Genomic DNA, 18275 nt, shown 5'->3' with positions numbered 1-18275 from the left:
TAGCTGGACCTACTAGACAGTGTTATATAGCTGGACCTACTAGACAGTGTTATATAGCTGGACCTACTAGACAGTGTTATATAGCTGGATCTACTAGACAGTGTTATATAGCTGGACCTACTAGACAGTGTTATATAGCTGGACCTACTAGACAGTGTTATATAGCTGGATCTACTAGACAGTGTTATATAGCTGGATCTACTAGACAGTGTTATATAGCTGGATCTACTAGACAGTGTTATATAGCTGGATCTACTGGATCTACTGGACAGTGTTATATAGCTGGATCTACTAGACAGTGTTATATAGCTGGATCTACTAGACAGTGTTATATAGCTGGACCTACTAGACAGTGTTATATAGCTGGACCTACTAGACAGTGTTATATAGCTGGACCTACTAGACAGTGTTATATAGCTGGACCTACTAGACAGTGTTATATAGCTGGACCTACTAGACAGTGTTATATAGCTGGACCTACTAGACAGTGTTATATAGCTGGATCTACTAGACAGTGTTATATAGCTGGATCTACTAGACAGTGTTATATAGCTGGATCTACTAGACAGTGTTATATAGCTGGATCTACTAGACAGTGTTATATAGCTGGATCTACTAGACAGTGTTATATAGCTGGACCTACTAGACAGTGTTATATAGCTGGACCTACTAGATCTACTAAACAGTGTTATATAGCTGGACCTACTGGACAGTGTTATATAGCTGGATCTACTGGACCTACTGGACAGTGTTATATAGCTGGATCTACTAGACAGTGTTATATAGCTGGATCTACTGGACAGTGTTATATAGCTGGATCTACTGGACAGTGTTATATAACTGGATCTACTGGGCCTACTAGACAGTGTTATATAGCTGGATCTACTGGACCTACTGGACAGTGTTATATAGCTGGATCTACTGGACAGTGTTATATAGCTGGATCTACTAGACAGTGTTATATAGCTGGACCTACTAGACAGTGTTATATAGCTGGATCTACTAGATCTACTAAACAGTGTTATATAGCTGGATGTACTAGACAGTGTTATATAGCTGGACCTACTAGACAGTGTTATATAGCTGTATCTACTGGACCTACTAGACAGTGTTATATAGCTGGATCTACTAGACAGTGTTATATAGCTGGATCTACTAGACAGTGTTATATAGCTGGATCTACTAGACAGTGTTATATAGCTGGATCTACTAGACAGTGTTATATAGCTGGATCTACTAGACAGTGTTATATAGCTGGATCTACTAGACAGTGTTATATAGCTGGATCTACTAGACAGTGTTATATAGCTGGACCTACTAGACAGTGTTATATAGCTGTATCTACTGGACCTACTAGACAGTGTTATATAGCTGGATCTACTGGACAGTGTTATATAGCTGGATCTACTAGACAGTGTTATATAGCTGGATCTCCTAGACAGTGTTATATAGCTGGATCTCCTAGACAGTGTTATATAGCTGGACCTCCTAGACAGTGTTATATAGCTGGACCTCCTAGACAGTGTTATATAGCTGGACCTCCTAGACAGTGTTATATAGCTGGACCTACTAGACAGTGTTATATAGCTGGACCTACTAGACAGTGTTATATAGCTGGACCTACTAGACAGTGTTATATAGCTGGATCTACTAGACAGTGTTATATAGCTGGATCTACTAGACAGTGTTATATAGCTGGACCTACTAGACAGTGTTATATAGCTAGACCTACTAGACAGTGTTATATAGCTGGATCTACTAGACAGTGTTATATAGCTGGATCTACTGGACAGTGTTATATAGCTGGATCTACTGGGCCTACTAGACAGTGTTATATAGCTGGATCTACTGGACCAACTGGACAGTGTTATATAGCTGGACCTACTAGATCTATTAAACTGTGTTATATAGCTGGATGTACTAGACAGTGTTATATAGCTGGACCTACTAGACAGTGTTATATAGCTGGACCTACTAGACAGTGTTATATAGCTGGACCTACTAGACAGTGTTATATAGCTGGACCTACTAGACAGTGTTATATAGCTGGATCTACTAGACAATGTTATATAGCTTGATCTCCTAGACGGTGTTATATAGCTGGATCTCCTAGACGGTGTTATATAGCTGGACCTCCTAGACAGTGTTATATAGCTGGACCTACTAGACAGTGTTATATAGCTGGACCTACTAGACAGTGTTATATAGCTGGACCTACTAGACAGTGTTATATAGCTGGATCTACTAGACAGTGTTATATAGCTGGATCTACTGGACAGTGTTATATAGCTGGATCTACTGGACAGTGTTATATAACTGGATCTACTGGACCAACTGGACAGTGTTATATAGCTGGATCGACTGGGCAGTGTTATATAGCTGGATGTACTAGACAGTGTTATATAGCTGGACCTACTAGACAGTGTTATATAGCTGGACCTACTAGACAGTGTTATATAGCTGGATCTACTGGAAAGTGTTATATAGCTGGACCTACTAGACAGTGTTATATAGCTGGACTTACTAGACAGTGTTATATAGCTGGACCTACTAGACAGTGTTATATAGCTGGACCTACGAGACAGTGTTATATAGCTGGACCTACTAGACAGTGTTATATAGCTGGATCTACTAGACAGTGTTATATAGCTGGACCTACTAGACAGTGTTATATAGCTGGACCTACTAGACAGTGTTATATAGCTGGACCTACTAGACAGTGTTATATAGCTGGACCTACTAGACAGTGTTATATAGCTGGATCTACTAGACAGTGTTATATAGCTGGATCTACTAGACAGTGTTATATAGCTGGATCTACTGGATCTACTGGACAGTGTTATATAGCTGGATCTACTAGACAGTGTTATATAGCTGGATCTACTAGACAGTGTTATATAGCTGGACCTACTAGACAGTGTTATATAGCTGGACCTACTAGACAGTGTTATATAGCTGGACCTACTAGACAGTGTTATATAGCTAGACCTACTAGACAGTGTTATATAGCTGGACCTACTAGACAGTGTTATATAGCTGGACCTACTAGACAGTGTTATATAGCTGGATCTACTAGACAGTGTTATATAGCTGGATCTACTAGACAGTGTTATATAGCTGGATCTACTAGACAGTGTTATATAGCTGGATCTACTAGACAGTGTTATATAGCTGGATCTACTAGACAGTGTTATATAGCTGGATCTACTAGACAGTGTTATATAGCTGGATCTACTAGACTACTAAACAGTGTTATATAGCTGGATCTACTAGACAGTGTTATATAGCTGGATCTACTGGATCTACTAGACAGTGTTATATAGCTTGATCTACTAGACAGTGTTATATAGCTGGATCTACTAGACAGTGTTATATAGCTGGATCTACTGGACAGTGTTATATAGCTGGATCTACTGGACAGTGTTATATAAATGGATCTACTGGACCAACTGGACAGTGTTATATAGCTGGATCTACAGGGCAGTGTTATATAGCTGGATGTACTAGACAGTGTTATATAGCTGGACCTACTAGACAGTGTTATATAGCTGGATCTACTAAACAGTGTTATATAGCTGGATGTACTAGACAGTGTTATATAGCTGGACCTACTAGACAGTGTTATATAGCTGTATCTACTGGACCTACTAGACAGTGTTATATAGCTGGATCTACTGGACAGTGTTATATAGCTGGATCTCCTAGACAGTGTTATATAGCTGGACCTCCTAGACAGTGTTATATAGCTGGATCTCCTAGACAGTGTTATATAGCTGGACCTACTAGATCTACTAAACAGTGTTATATAGCTGGATGTACTAGACAGTGTTATATAGCTGGATCTACTAGACAGTGTTATATAGCTGGACCTACTAGACAGTGTTATATAGCTGTTCTACTGGACCTACTAGACAGTGTTATATAGCTGGATCTACTAGACAGTGTTATATAGCTGGACCTAATAGACAGTGTTATATAGCTGGACCTCCTAGACAGTGTTATATAGCTGGACCTCCTAGACAGTGTTATATAGCTGGACCTCCTAGACAGTGTTATATAGCTGGACCTCCTAGACAGTGTTATATAGCTGGACCTCCTAGACAGTGTTATATAGCTGGATCTACTAGACAGTGTTATATAGCTGGACCTACTAGACAGTGTTATATAGCTGGATCTACTAGACAGTGTTATATAGCTGGACCTACTAGACAGTGTTATATAGCTGGACCTACTAGACAGTGTTATATAGCTGGATCTACTAGACAGTGTTATATAGCTGGACCTACTGGATTTACTAGACAGTGTTATATAGCTGGATCTACTGGACAGTGTTATATAGCTGGATCTACTAGACAGTGTTATATAGCTGGATCTACTGGGCCTACTAGATAGTGTTATATAGCTGGATCTACTGGACCAACTGGACAGTGTTATATAGCTGGACCTACTAGATCTATAAACTGTGTTATATAGCTGGATCTACTAGACAGTGTTATATAGCTGGACCTACTAGACAGTGTTATATAGCTGGACCTACTAGACAGTGTTATATAGCTGGACCTACTAGACAGTGTTATATAGCTGGACCTACTAGACAGTGTTATATAGCTGGATCTACTAGACAATGTTATATAGCTTGATCTCCTAGACGGTGTTATATAGCTGGATCTCCTAGACAGTGTTATATAGCTGGACCTCCTAGACAGTGTTATATAGCTGGACCTACTAGACAGTGTTATATAGCTGGACCTACTAGACAGTGTTATATAGCTAGACCTACTAGACAGTGTTATATAGCTGGATCTACTGGACAGTGTTATATAGCTGGATCTACTAGACAGTGTTATATAGCTGGATCTACTGGGCCTACTAGACAGTGTTATATAGCTGGATCTACTGGACCAACTGGACAGTGTTATATAGCTGGATCTACCGGGCAGTGTAATATAGCTGGATGTACTAGACAGTGTTATATAGCTGGACCTACTAGACAGTGTTATATAGCTGGATCTACTAGACAGTGTTATATCGCTGGATCTACTGGAAAGTGTTATATAGCTGGACCTACTAGACAGTGTTATATAGCTGGACCTACTAGACAGTGTTATATAGCTGGACCTACTAGACAGTGTTATATAGCTGGACCTACTAGACAGTGTTATATAGCTGGACTTACTAGACAGTGTTATATAGCTGGATCTACTAGACAGTGTTATATAACTGGATCTACTGGACCAACTGGACAGTGTTATATAGCTGGATCTACTGGACAGTGTTATATAGCTGGATGTACTAGATCTACTAAACAGTGTTATATAGCTGGATCTACTAGGCAGTGTTATATAGCTGGATCTACTAGACAGTGTTATATAGCTGGACCTACTAGACAGTGTCATATAGCTGTATCTACTGGACCTACTAGACAGTGTTATATAGCTGGATCTACTGGACAGTGTTATATAGCTGGATATACTAGACAGTGTTATATAGCTGGATCTACTAGACAGTGTTATATAGCTGGATCTACTAGACAGTGTTATATAGCTGGATCTACTAGACAGTGTTATATAGCTGGACCTACTAGACAGTGTTATATAGCTGTATCTACTGGACCTACTAGACAGTGTTATATAGCTGGACCTACTAGACAGTGTTATATAGCTGGACCTACTAGACAGTGTTATATAGCTGGATCTACTAGACAGTGTTATATAGCTGGACCTACTAGACAGTGTTATATAGCTGGACCTACTAGACAGTGTTATATAGCTGGACCTACTAGACAGTGTTATATAGCTAGACCTACTAGTCAGTGTTATATAGCTGGATCTACTAGACAGTGTTATATAGCTGGATCTACTAGACAGTGTTATATAGCTGGATCTACTAGACAGTGTTATATAGCTGGATCTACTAGACAATGTTATATAGCTGGATCTCCTAGACGGTGTTATATAGCTGGACCTCCTAGACGGTGTTATATAGCTGGACCTCCTAGACGGTGTTATATAGCTGGACCTCCTAGACAGTGTTATATAGCTGGACCTACTAGACAGTGTTATATAGCTGGACCTACTAGACAGTGTTATATAGCTGGACCTACTAGACAGTGTTATATAGCTGGACCTACTAGACAGTGTTATATAGCTGGATCTACTAGACAGTGTTATATAGCTGGATCTACTAGACAGTGTTATATAGCTGGATCTACTAGACAGTGTTATATAGCTGGATCTACTAGACAGTGTTATATAGCTGGACCTACTAGACAGTGTTATATAGCTGGACCTACTAGACAGTGTTATATAGCTGGATCTACTAGACAGTGTTATATAGCTGGACCTACTAGACAGTGTTATATAGCTGTATCTACTGGACCTACTAGACAGTGTTATATAGCTGGATCTACTGGACAGTGTTATATAGCTGGATCTCCTAGACAGTGTTATATAGCTGGACCTCCTAGACAGTGTTATATAGCTGGATCTCCTAGACAGTGTTATATAGCTGGACCTACTAGACAGTGTTATATAGCTGGACCTACTAGACAGTGTTATATAGCTGGACCTACTAGACAGTGTTATATAGCTGGACCTCCTAGACAGTGTTATATAGCTGGACCTCCTAGACAGTGTTATATAGCTGGACCTACTAGACAGTGTTATATAGCTGGATCTACTAGACAGTGTTATATAGCTGGATCTACTAGACAGTGTTATATAGCTGGATCTACTAGACAGTGTTATATAGCTGGACCTACTAGACAGTGTTATATAGCTGGACCTACTAGACAGTGTTATATAGCTAGACCTACTAGACAGTGTTATATAGCTGGATCTACTGGACAGTGTTATATAACTGGATCTACTGGGCCTACTAGATAGTGTTATATAGCTGGATCTACTGGGCCTACTAGATAGTGTTATATAGCTGGATCTACTGGACCAACTGGACAGTGTTATATAGCTGGATCTACCGGGCAGTGTTATATAGCTGGACCTACTAGACAGTGTTATATAGCTGGACCTACTAGACAGTGTTATATAGCTGGATCTACTAGACAGTGTTATATCGCTGGATCTACTGGAAAGTGTTATATAGCTGGACCTACTAGACAGTGTTATATAGCTGGACTTACTAGACAGTGTTATATAGCTGGACCTACTAGACAGTGTTATATAGCTGGACCTACTAGACAGTGTTATATAGCTGGACCTACTAGACAGTGTTATATAGCTGGACCTACTAGACAGTGTTATATAGCTGGACCTACTAGACAGTGTTATATAGCTGGATCTACTAGACAGTGTTATATAGCTGGACCTACTAGACAGTGTTATATAGCTGGACCTACTAGACAGTGTTATATAGCTGGACCTACTAGACAGTGTTATATAGCTGGATCTACTAGACAGTGTTATATAGCTGTATCTACTGGACCTACTAGACAGTGTTATATAGCTGGATCTACTGGACAGTGTTATATAGCTGGATCTACTAGACAGTGTTATATAGCTGGATCTACTAGACAGTGTTATATAGCTGGACCTCCTAGACAGTGTTATATAGCTGGACCTACTAGACCTAAACAGTGTTATATAGCTGGATCTACTAGACAGTGTTATATAGCTGGATCTACTAGACAGTGTTATATAGCTGGACCTACTAGACAGTGTTATATAGCTGTATCTACTGGACCTACTAGACAGTGTTATATAGCTGGATCTACTGGACAGTGTTATATAGCTGGATCTACTAGACAGTGTTATATAGCTGGATCTACTAGACAGTGTTATATAGCTGGATCTCCTAGACAGTGTTATATAGCTGGACCTCCTAGACAGTGTTATATAGCTGGACCTCCTAGACAGTGTTATATAGCTGGACCTCCTAGACAGTGTTATATAGCTGGACCTCCTAGACAGTGTTATATAGCTGGACCTACTAGACAGTGTTATATAGCTGGATCTACTAGACAGTGTTATATAGCTGGACCTACTAGACAGTGTTATATAGCTGGACCTACTAGACAGTGTTATATAGCTGGACCTACTAGACAGTGTTATATAGCTAGACCTACTAGACAGTGTTATATAGCTGGATCTACTGGACAGTGTTATATAGCTGGATCTACTGGACAGTGTTATATAGCTGGATCTACTGGGCCTACTAGATAGTGTTATATAGCTGGATCTACTGGACCAACTGGACAGTGTTATATAGCTGGATCTACTAGACACTGTGTTATATAGCTGGATGTACTAGACAGTGTTATATAGCTGGACCTACTAGACAGTGTTATATAGCTGGACCTACTAGACAGTGTTATATAGCTGGACCTACTAGACAGTGTTATATAGCTGGACCTACTAGACAGTGTTATATAGCTGGATCTACTAGACAATGTTATATAGCTTGATCTACTAGACGGTGTTATATAGCTGGACCTACTAGACAGTGTTATATAGCTGGACCTACTAGACAGTGTTATATAGCTGGACCTACTAGACAGTGTTATATAGCTGGACCTACTAGACAGTGTTATATAGCTAGACCTACTAGACAGTGTTATATAGCTGGATCTACTGGACAGTGTTATATAGCTGGATCTACTGGACAGTGTTATATAACTGGATCTACTGGGCCTACTAGACAGTGTTATATAGCTGGATCTACTGGACCAACTGGACAGTGTTATATAGCTGGATCTACCAGACAGTGTTATATAGCTGGATGTACTAGACAGTGTTATATAGCTGGACCTACTAGACAGTGTTATATAGCTGGATCTACTAGACAGTGTTATATAGCTGGATCTACTGGACAGTGTTATATAGCTGGACCTACTAGACAGTGTTATATAGCTGGACCTACTAGACAGTGTTATATAGCTGGACCTACTAGACAGTGTTATATAGCTGGACCTACTAGACAGTGTTATATAGCTGGACTTACTAGACAGTGTTATATAGCTGGATCTACTAGACAGTGTTATATAACTGGATCTACTGGACCAACTGGACAGTGTTATATAGCTGGATCGACTGGGCAGTGTTATATAGCTGGATGTACTAGATCTACTAAACAGTGTTATATAGCTGGATCTACTGGGCAGTGTTATATAGCTGGATCTACTAGACAGTGTTATATAGCTGGACCTACTAGACAGTGTCATATAGCTGTATCTACTGGACCTACTAGACAGTGTTATATAGCTGGATCTACTAGACAGTGTTATATAGCTGGATCTACTAGACAGTGTTATATAGCTGGATCTACTAGACAGTGTTATATAGCTGGATCTACTAGACAGTGTTATATAGCTGGACCTACTAGACAGTGTTATATAGCTGGACCTACTAGACAGTGTTATATAGCTGTATCTACTGGACCTACTAGACAGTGTTATATAGCTGGACCTACTAGACAGTGTTATATAGCTGGACCTACTAGACAGTGTTATATAGCTGGATCTACTAGACAGTGTTATATAGCTGGACCTACTAGACAGTGTTATATAGCTGGACCTACTAGACAGTGTTATATAGCTGGACCTACTAGACAGTGTTATATAGCTAGACCTACTAGTCAGTGTTATATAGCTGGATCTACTAGACAGTGTTATATAGCTGGATCTACTAGACAGTGTTATATAGCTGGATCTACTAGACAGTGTTATATAGCTGGATCTACTAGACAATGTTATATAGCTGGATCTCCTAGACGGTGTTATATAGCTGGACCTCCTAGACGGTGTTATATAGCTGGACCTCCTAGACGGTGTTATATAGCTGGACCTCCTAGACAGTGTTATATAGCTGGACCTACTAGACAGTGTTATATAGCTGGACCTACTAGACAGTGTTATATAGCTGGACCTACTAGACAGTGTTATATAGCTGGACCTACTAGACAGTGTTATATAGCTGGATCTACTAGACAGTGTTATATAGCTGGATCTACTAGACAGTGTTATATAGCTGGATCTACTAGACAGTGTTATATAGCTGGACCTACTAGACAGTGTTATATAGCTGGACCTACTAGACAGTGTTATATAGCTGGACCTACTAGACAGTGTTATATAGCTGGATCTACTAGACAGTGTTATATAGCTGGACCTACTAGACAGTGTTATATAGCTGTATCTACTGGACCTAGTAGACAGTGTTATATAGCTGGATCTACTGGACAGTGTTATATAGTTGGATCTAATAGACAGTGTTATATAGCTGGATCTCCTAGACAGTGTTATATAGCTGGACCTCCTAGACAGTGTTATATAGCTGGACCTCCTAGACAGTGTTATATAGCTGGACCTCCTAGACAGTGTTATATAGCTGGACCTCCTAGACAGTGTTATATAGCTGGACCTCCTAGACAGTGTTATATAGCTGGACCTACTAGACAGTGTTATATAGCTGGATCTACTAGACAGTGTTATATAGCTGGATCTACTAGACAGTGTTATATAGCTGGATCTACTAGACAGTGTTATATAGCTGGACCTACTAGACAGTGTTATATAGCTGGATCTACTAGACAGTGTTATATAGCTGGACCTACTAGACAGTGTTATATAGCTGGATCTACTGGACAGTGTTATATAACTGGATCTACTGGGCCTACTAGATAGTGTTATATAGCTGGATCTACTGGGCCTACTAGATAGTGTTATATAGCTGGATCTACTGGACCAACTGGACAGTGTTATATAGCTGGATCTACCGGGCAGTGTTATATAGCTGGACGTACTAGACAGTGTTATATAGCTGGACCTACTAGACAGTGTTATATAGCTGGATCTACTAGACAGTGTTATATCGCTGGATCTACTAGACAGTGTTATATCGCTGGATCTACTGGAAAGTGTTATATAGCTGGACCTACTAGACAGTGTTATATAGCTGGACTTACTAGACAGTGTTATATAGCTGGACCTACTAGACAGTGTTATATAGCTGGACCTACTAGACAGTGTTATATAGCTGGACCTACTAGACAGTGTTATATAGCTGGACCTACTAGACAGTGTTATATAGCTGGACCTACTAGACAGTGTTATATAGCTGGATCTACTAGACAGTGTTATATAGCTGGATCTACTAGACAGTGTTATATAGCTGGATCTACTAGACAGTGTTATATAGCTGGATCTACTGGATCTACTGGACAGTGTTATATAGCTGGACCTACTAGACAGTGTTATATAGCTGGATCTACTGGACAGTGTTATATAGCTGGATCTACTGGACAGTGTTATATAGCTGGATCTACTGGACAGTGTTATATAGCTGGATCTACTAGACAGTGTTATATAGCTGGATCTACTAGACAGTGTTATATAGCTGGATCTACTAGACAGTGTTATATAGCTGGACCTACTAGACAGTGTTATATAGCTGGACCTACTAGACAGTGTTATATAGCTAGACCTACTAGACAGTGTTATATAGCTAGACCTACTAGTCAGTGTTATATAGCTGGATCTACTAGACAGTGTTATATAGCTGGATCTACTAGACAGTGTTATATAGCTGGATCTACTAGACAGTGTTATATAGCTGGATCTACTAGACAGTGTTATATAGCTGGATCTACTAGACAGTGTTATATAGCTGGATCTACTAGATCTACTAAACAGTGTTATATAGCTGGATCTACTGGACAGTGTTATATAGCTGGATCTACTGGACCTACTGGACAGTGTTATATAGCTAGATCTACTAGACAGTGTTATATAGCTGGATCTACTAGACAGTGTTATATAGCTGGATCTACTGGACAGTGTTATATAACTGGATCTACTGGGCCTACTAGATAGTGTTATATAGCTGGATCTACTGGACCAACTGGACAGTGTTATATAGCTGGATCTACTGGGCAGTGTTATATAGCTGGATGTACTAGACAGTGTTATATAGCTGGACCTACTAGACAGTGTTATATAGCTGGATCTACTAGACACAAACAGTGTTATATAGCTGGATGTACTAGACAGTGTTATATAGCTGGACCTACTAGACAGTGTTATATAGCTGTATCTACTGGACCTACTAGACAGTGTTATATAGCTGGATCTACTGGACAGTGTTATATAGCTGGATCTACTGGGCCTACTAGATAGTGTTATATAGCTGGATCTACTGGACCAACTGGACAGTGTTATATAGCTGGACCTACTAGATCTACAACAGTGTTATATAGCTGGATGTACTAGACAGTGTTATATAGCTGGACCTACTAGACAGTGTTATATAGCTGGACCTACTAGACAGTGTTATATAGCTGGACCTACTAGACAGTGTTATATAGCTGGACCTACTAGACAGTGTTATATAGCTGGATCTACTAGACAATGTTATATAGCTTGATCTCCTAGACGGTGTTATATAGCTGGATCTACTAGACAGTGTTATATAGCTGGACCTACTAGACAGTGTTATATAGCTGGACCTCCTAGACAGTGTTATATAGCTGGACCTACTAGACAGTGTTATATAGCTGGACCTACTAGACAGTGTTATATAGCTAGACCTACTAGACAGTGTTATATAGCTGGATCTACTGGACAGTGTTATATAGCTGGATCTACTGGACAGTGTTATATAACTGGATCTACTGGGCCTACTAGATAGTGTTATATAGCTGGATCTACTGGACCAACTGGACAGTGTTATATAGCTGGATCTACCGGGCAGTGTTATATAGCTGGATGTACTAGACAGTGTTATATAGCTGGACCTACTAGACAGTGTTATATAGCTGGATCTACTAGACAGTGTTATATAGCTGGATCTACTGGAAAGTGTTATATAGCTGGACCTACTAGACAGTGTTATATAGCTGGACTTACTAGACAGTGTTATATAGCTGGACCTACTAGACAGTGTTATATAGCTGGACCTACTAGACAGTGTTATATAGCTGGACCTACTAGACAGTGTTATATAGCTGGATCTACTAGACAGTGTTATATAGCTGGATCTACTGGACCTACTGGACAGTGTTATATAGCTGGATCTACTAGACAGTGTTATATAGCTGGATCTACTAGACAGTGTTATATAGCTGGACCTACTAGACAGTGTTATATAGCTGGACCTACTAGACAGTGTTATATAGCTGGATCTACTGGACAGTGTTATATAACTGGATCTACTGGGCCTACTAGATAGTGTTATATAGCTGGATCTACTGGGCCTACTAGATAGTGTTATATAGCTGGATCTACTGGACCAACTGGACAGTGTTATATAGCTGGATCTACCGGGCAGTGTTATATAGCTGGATGTACTAGACAGTGTTATATAGCTGGACCTACTAGACAGTGTTATATAGCTGTATCTACTGGACCTACTAGACAGTGTTATATAGCTGGATCTACTGGACAGTGTTATATAACTGGATCTACTGGGCCTACTAGATAGTGTTATATAGCTGGATCTACTGGACCAACTGGACAGTGTTATATAGCTGGACCTACTAGATCTACTAAACAGTGTTATATAGCTGGATCTACTAGACAGTGTTATATAGCTGGACCTACTAGACAGTGTTATATAGCTGGACCTACTAGACAGTGTTATATAGCTGGACCTACTAGACAGTGTTATATAGCTGGACCTACTAGACAGTGTTATATAGCTGGATCTACTAGACAGTGTTATATAGCTTGATCTACTAGACAGTGTTATATAGCTGGATCTACTAGACAGTGTTATATAGCTGGACCTCCTAGACAGTGTTATATAGCTGGACCTACTAGACAGTGTTATATAGCTGGACCTACTAGACAGTGTTATATAGCTGGACCTACTAGACAGTGTTATATAGCTAGACCTACTAGACAGTGTTATATAGCTGGATCTACTGGACAGTGTTATATAGCTGGATCTACTGGACAGTGTTATATAACTGGATCTACTGGGCCTACTAGATAGTGTTATATAGCTGGATCTACTGGACCAACTGGACAGTGTTATATAGCTGGATCTACTGGGCAGTGTTATATAGCTGGATGTACTAGACAGTGTTATATAGCTGGATCTACTAGACAGTGTTATATAGCTGGATCTACTAGACAGTGTTATATAGCTGGATCTACTGGACAGTGTTATATAGCTGGACCTACTAGACAGTGTTATATAGCTGGACCTACTAGACAGTGTTATATAGCTGGATCTACTAGACAGTGTTATATAGCTGGACCTACTGGATTTACTAGACAGTGTTATATAGCTGGACCTACTAGACAGTGTTATATAGCTGGATCTACTAGACAGTGTTATATAGCTGGATCTACTAGACAGTGTTATATAGCTGGATCTACTAGACAGTGTTATATAGCTGGATCTACTGGACAGTGTTATATAACTGGATCTACTGGACCAACTGGACAGTGTTATATAGCTGGATCTACTGGGCCTACTAGACAGTGTTATATAGCTGGATCTACTGACAACTGACAGTGTTATATAGCTGGATCTACTGGACAGTGTTATATAGCTGGATCTACTAGACAGTGTTATATAGCTGGACCTACTAGACAGTGTTATATAGCTGGATCTACTAGACAGTGTTATATAGCTGGACCTACTAGACAGTGTTATATAGCTGGATCTACTAGACAGTGTTATATAGCTGGACCTACTAGACAGTGTTATATAGCTGGACCTACTAGACAGTGTTATATAGCTGGACCTACTAGACAGTGTTATATAGCTGGACCTACTAGACAGTGTTATATAGCTGGACCTACTAGACAGTGTTATATAGCTGGACCTACTAGACAGTGTTATATAGCTGGATCTACTAGACAGTGTTATATAGCTGGATCTACTAGACAGTGTTATATAGCTGGATCTACTAGACAGTGTTATATAGCTGGACCTACTGGATTTACTAGACAGTGTTATATAGCTGGATCTACTAGACAGTGTTATATAGCTGGATCTACTAGACAGTGTTATATAGCTGGATCTACTAGACAGTGTTATATAGCTGGATCTACTAGACAGTGTTATATAGCTGGATCTACTGGACAGTGTTATATAGCTGGACCTACTGGACAGTGTTATATAGCTGGATCTACTAGACAGTGTTATATAGCTGGACCTACTAGACAGTGTTATATAGCTGGACCTACTAGACAGTGTTATATAGCTAGACCTACTAGACAGTGTTATATAGCTAGACCTACTAGTCAGTGTTATATAGCTGGATCTACTAGACAGTGTTATATAGCTGGATCTACTAGACAGTGTTATATAGCTGGATCTACTAGACAGTGTTATATAGCTGGATCTACTAGACAGTGTTATATAGCTGGATCTACTAGATCTACTAAACAGTGTTATATAGCTGGATCTACTGGACAGTGTTATATAGCTGGATCTACTGGACCTACTGGACAGTGTTATATAGCTGGACCTACTAGACAGTGTTATATAGCTGGATCTACTGGACAGTGTTATATAGCTGGATCTACTGGACAGTGTTATATAACTGGATCTACTGGGCCTACTAGATAGTGTTATATAGCTGGATCTACTGGACCAACTGGACAGTGTTATATAGCTGGATCTACCGGGCAGTGTTATATAGCTGGATGTACTAGACAGTGTTATATAGCTGGACCTACTAGACAGTGTTATATAGCTGGATCTACTAGACCTACTAAACAGTGTTATATAGCTGGATGTACTAGACAGTGTTATATAGCTGGACCTACTAGACAGTGTTATATAGCTGTATCTACTGGACCTACTAGACAGTGTTATATAGCTGGATCTACTGGACAGTGTTATATAACTGGATCTACTGGGCCTACTAGATAGTGTTATATAGCTGGATCTACTGGACCAACTGGACAGTGTTATATAGCTGGACCTACTAGATCTACTAAACAGTGTTATATAGCTGGATGTACTAGACAGTGTTATATAGCTGGACCTACTAGACAGTGTTATATAGCTGGACCTACTAGACAGTGTTATATAGCTGGACCTACTAGACAGTGTTATATAGCTGGACCTACTAGACAGTGTTATATAGCTGGATCTACTAGACAATGTTATATAGCTTGATCTCCTAGACGGTGTTATATAGCTGGATCTCCTAGACGGTGTTATATAGCTGGACCTCCTAGACAGTGTTATATAGCTGGACCTCCTAGACAGTGTTATATAGCTGGACCTACTAGACAGTGTTATATAGCTGGACCTACTAGACAGTGTTATATAGCTAGACCTACTAGACAGTGTTATATAGCTGGATCTACTGGACAGTGTTATATAGCTGGATCTACTGGACAGTGTTATATAACTGGATCTACTGGGCCTACTAGATAGTGTTATATAGCTGGATCTACTGGACCAACTGGACAGTGTTATATAGCTGGATCTACCGGGCAGTGTAATATAGCTGGATGTACTAGACAGTGTTATATAGCTGGACCTACTAGACAGTGTTATATAGCTGGATCTACTAGACAGTGTTATATAGCTGGATCTACTGGACAGTGTTATATAGCTGGACCTACTAGACAGTGTTATATAGCTGGACCTACTAGACAGTGTTATATAGCTGGACCTACTAGACAGTGTTATATAGCTGGACCTACTAGACAGTGTTATATAGCTGGATCTACTAGACAGTGTTATATAGCTGGATCTACTGGACAGTGTTATATAGCTGGATCTACTGGGCCTACTAGATAGTGTTATATAGCTGGATCTACTACCAACTGGACAGTGTTATATAGCTGGATCTACTGGACAGTGTTATATAGCTGGATCTACTAGACAGTGTTATATAGCTGGACCTACTAGACAGTGTTATATAGCTGGATCTACTAGACAGTGTTATATAGCTGGATCTACTGGAAAGTGTTATATAGCTGGACCTACTAGACAGTGTTATATAGCTGGACTTACTAGACAGTGTTATATAGCTGGACCTACTAGACAGTGTTATATAGCTGGACCTACTAGACAGTGTTATATAGCTGGACTTACTAGACAGTGTTATATAGCTGGATCTACTAGACAGTGTTATATAACTGGATCTACTGGACCAACTGGACAGTGTTATATAGCTGGATCTACTAGACAGTGTTATATAGCTGGATCTACGAGACAGTGTTATATAGCTGGACCTACTAGACAGTGTTATATAGCTAGACCTACTAGACAGTGTTATATAGCTGGATCTACTGGACAGTGTTATATAACTGGATCTACTGGGCCTACTAGATAGTGTTATATAGCTGGATCTACTGGGCCTACTAGATAGTGTTATATAGCTGGATCTACTGGACCAACTGGACAGTGTTATATAGCTGGATCTACCGGGCAGTGTTATATAGCTGGATGTACTAGACAGTGTTATATAGCTGGACCTACTAGACAGTGTTATATAGCTGGACCTACTAGACAGTGTTATATAGCTGGATCTACTAGACAGTGTTATATAGCTGGATCTACTGGACAGTGTTATATAGCTGGATCTACTAGACAGTGTTATATAGCTGGACCTACTAGACAGTGTTATATAGCTGGACCTACTAGACAGTGTTATATAGCTGGACCTACTAGACAGTGTTATATAGCTGGACCTACTAGACAGTGTTATATAGCTGGACCTACTAGACAGTGTTATATAGCTGGATCTACTAGACAGTGTTATATAGCTGGATCTACTAGACAGTGTTATATAGCTGGATCTACTAGACAGTGTTATATAGCTGGATCTACTGGATCTACTGACAGTGTTATATAGCTGGATCTACTAGACAGTGTTATATAGCTGGATCTACTGGACAGTGTTATATAGCTGGATCTACTGGACAGTGTTATATAGCTGGATCTACTGGACAGTGTTATATAGCTGGATCTACTGGACAGTGTTATATAGCTGGATCTACTGGACAGTGTTATATAGCTGGATCTACTAGACAGTGTTATATAGCTGGACCTACTAGACAGTGTTATATAGCTGGACCTACTAGACAGTGTTATATAGCTAGACCTACTAGACAGTGTTATATAGCTAGACCTACTAGTCAGTGTTATATAGCTGGATCTACTAGACAGTGTTATATAGCTGGATCTACTAGACAGTGTTATATAGCTGGATCTACTAGACAGTGTTATATAGCTGGATCTACTAGACAGTGTTATATAGCTGGATCTACTAGATCTACTAAACAGTGTTATATAGCTGGATCTACTGGACAGTGTTATATAGCTGGATCTACTGGACCTACTGGACAG

The 18275-nt window shown here is 39.8% G+C and overlaps 1 protein-coding gene across 5 annotated transcripts in view; it reads right to left on the bottom strand.

The window, feature by feature from the left end:
• Positions 1-18275, bottom strand: part of LOC106592091 (probable JmjC domain-containing histone demethylation protein 2C) — a 218513-nt gene that overhangs the window by 39524 nt on the left and 160714 nt on the right. The gene's annotated exons all lie outside the window — the stretch shown is intronic.

This window comes from Salmo salar, unplaced genomic scaffold (assembly GCF_905237065.1).
Source record: "Salmo salar unplaced genomic scaffold, Ssal_v3.1, whole genome shotgun sequence".
In the NCBI taxonomy this organism is placed as follows: Eukaryota; Metazoa; Chordata; class Actinopteri; order Salmoniformes; family Salmonidae; genus Salmo; species Salmo salar.
The sequence above is the reverse complement of the archived record's forward strand: the minus strand, read 5'-3'. Positions and strand labels throughout refer to the sequence as shown.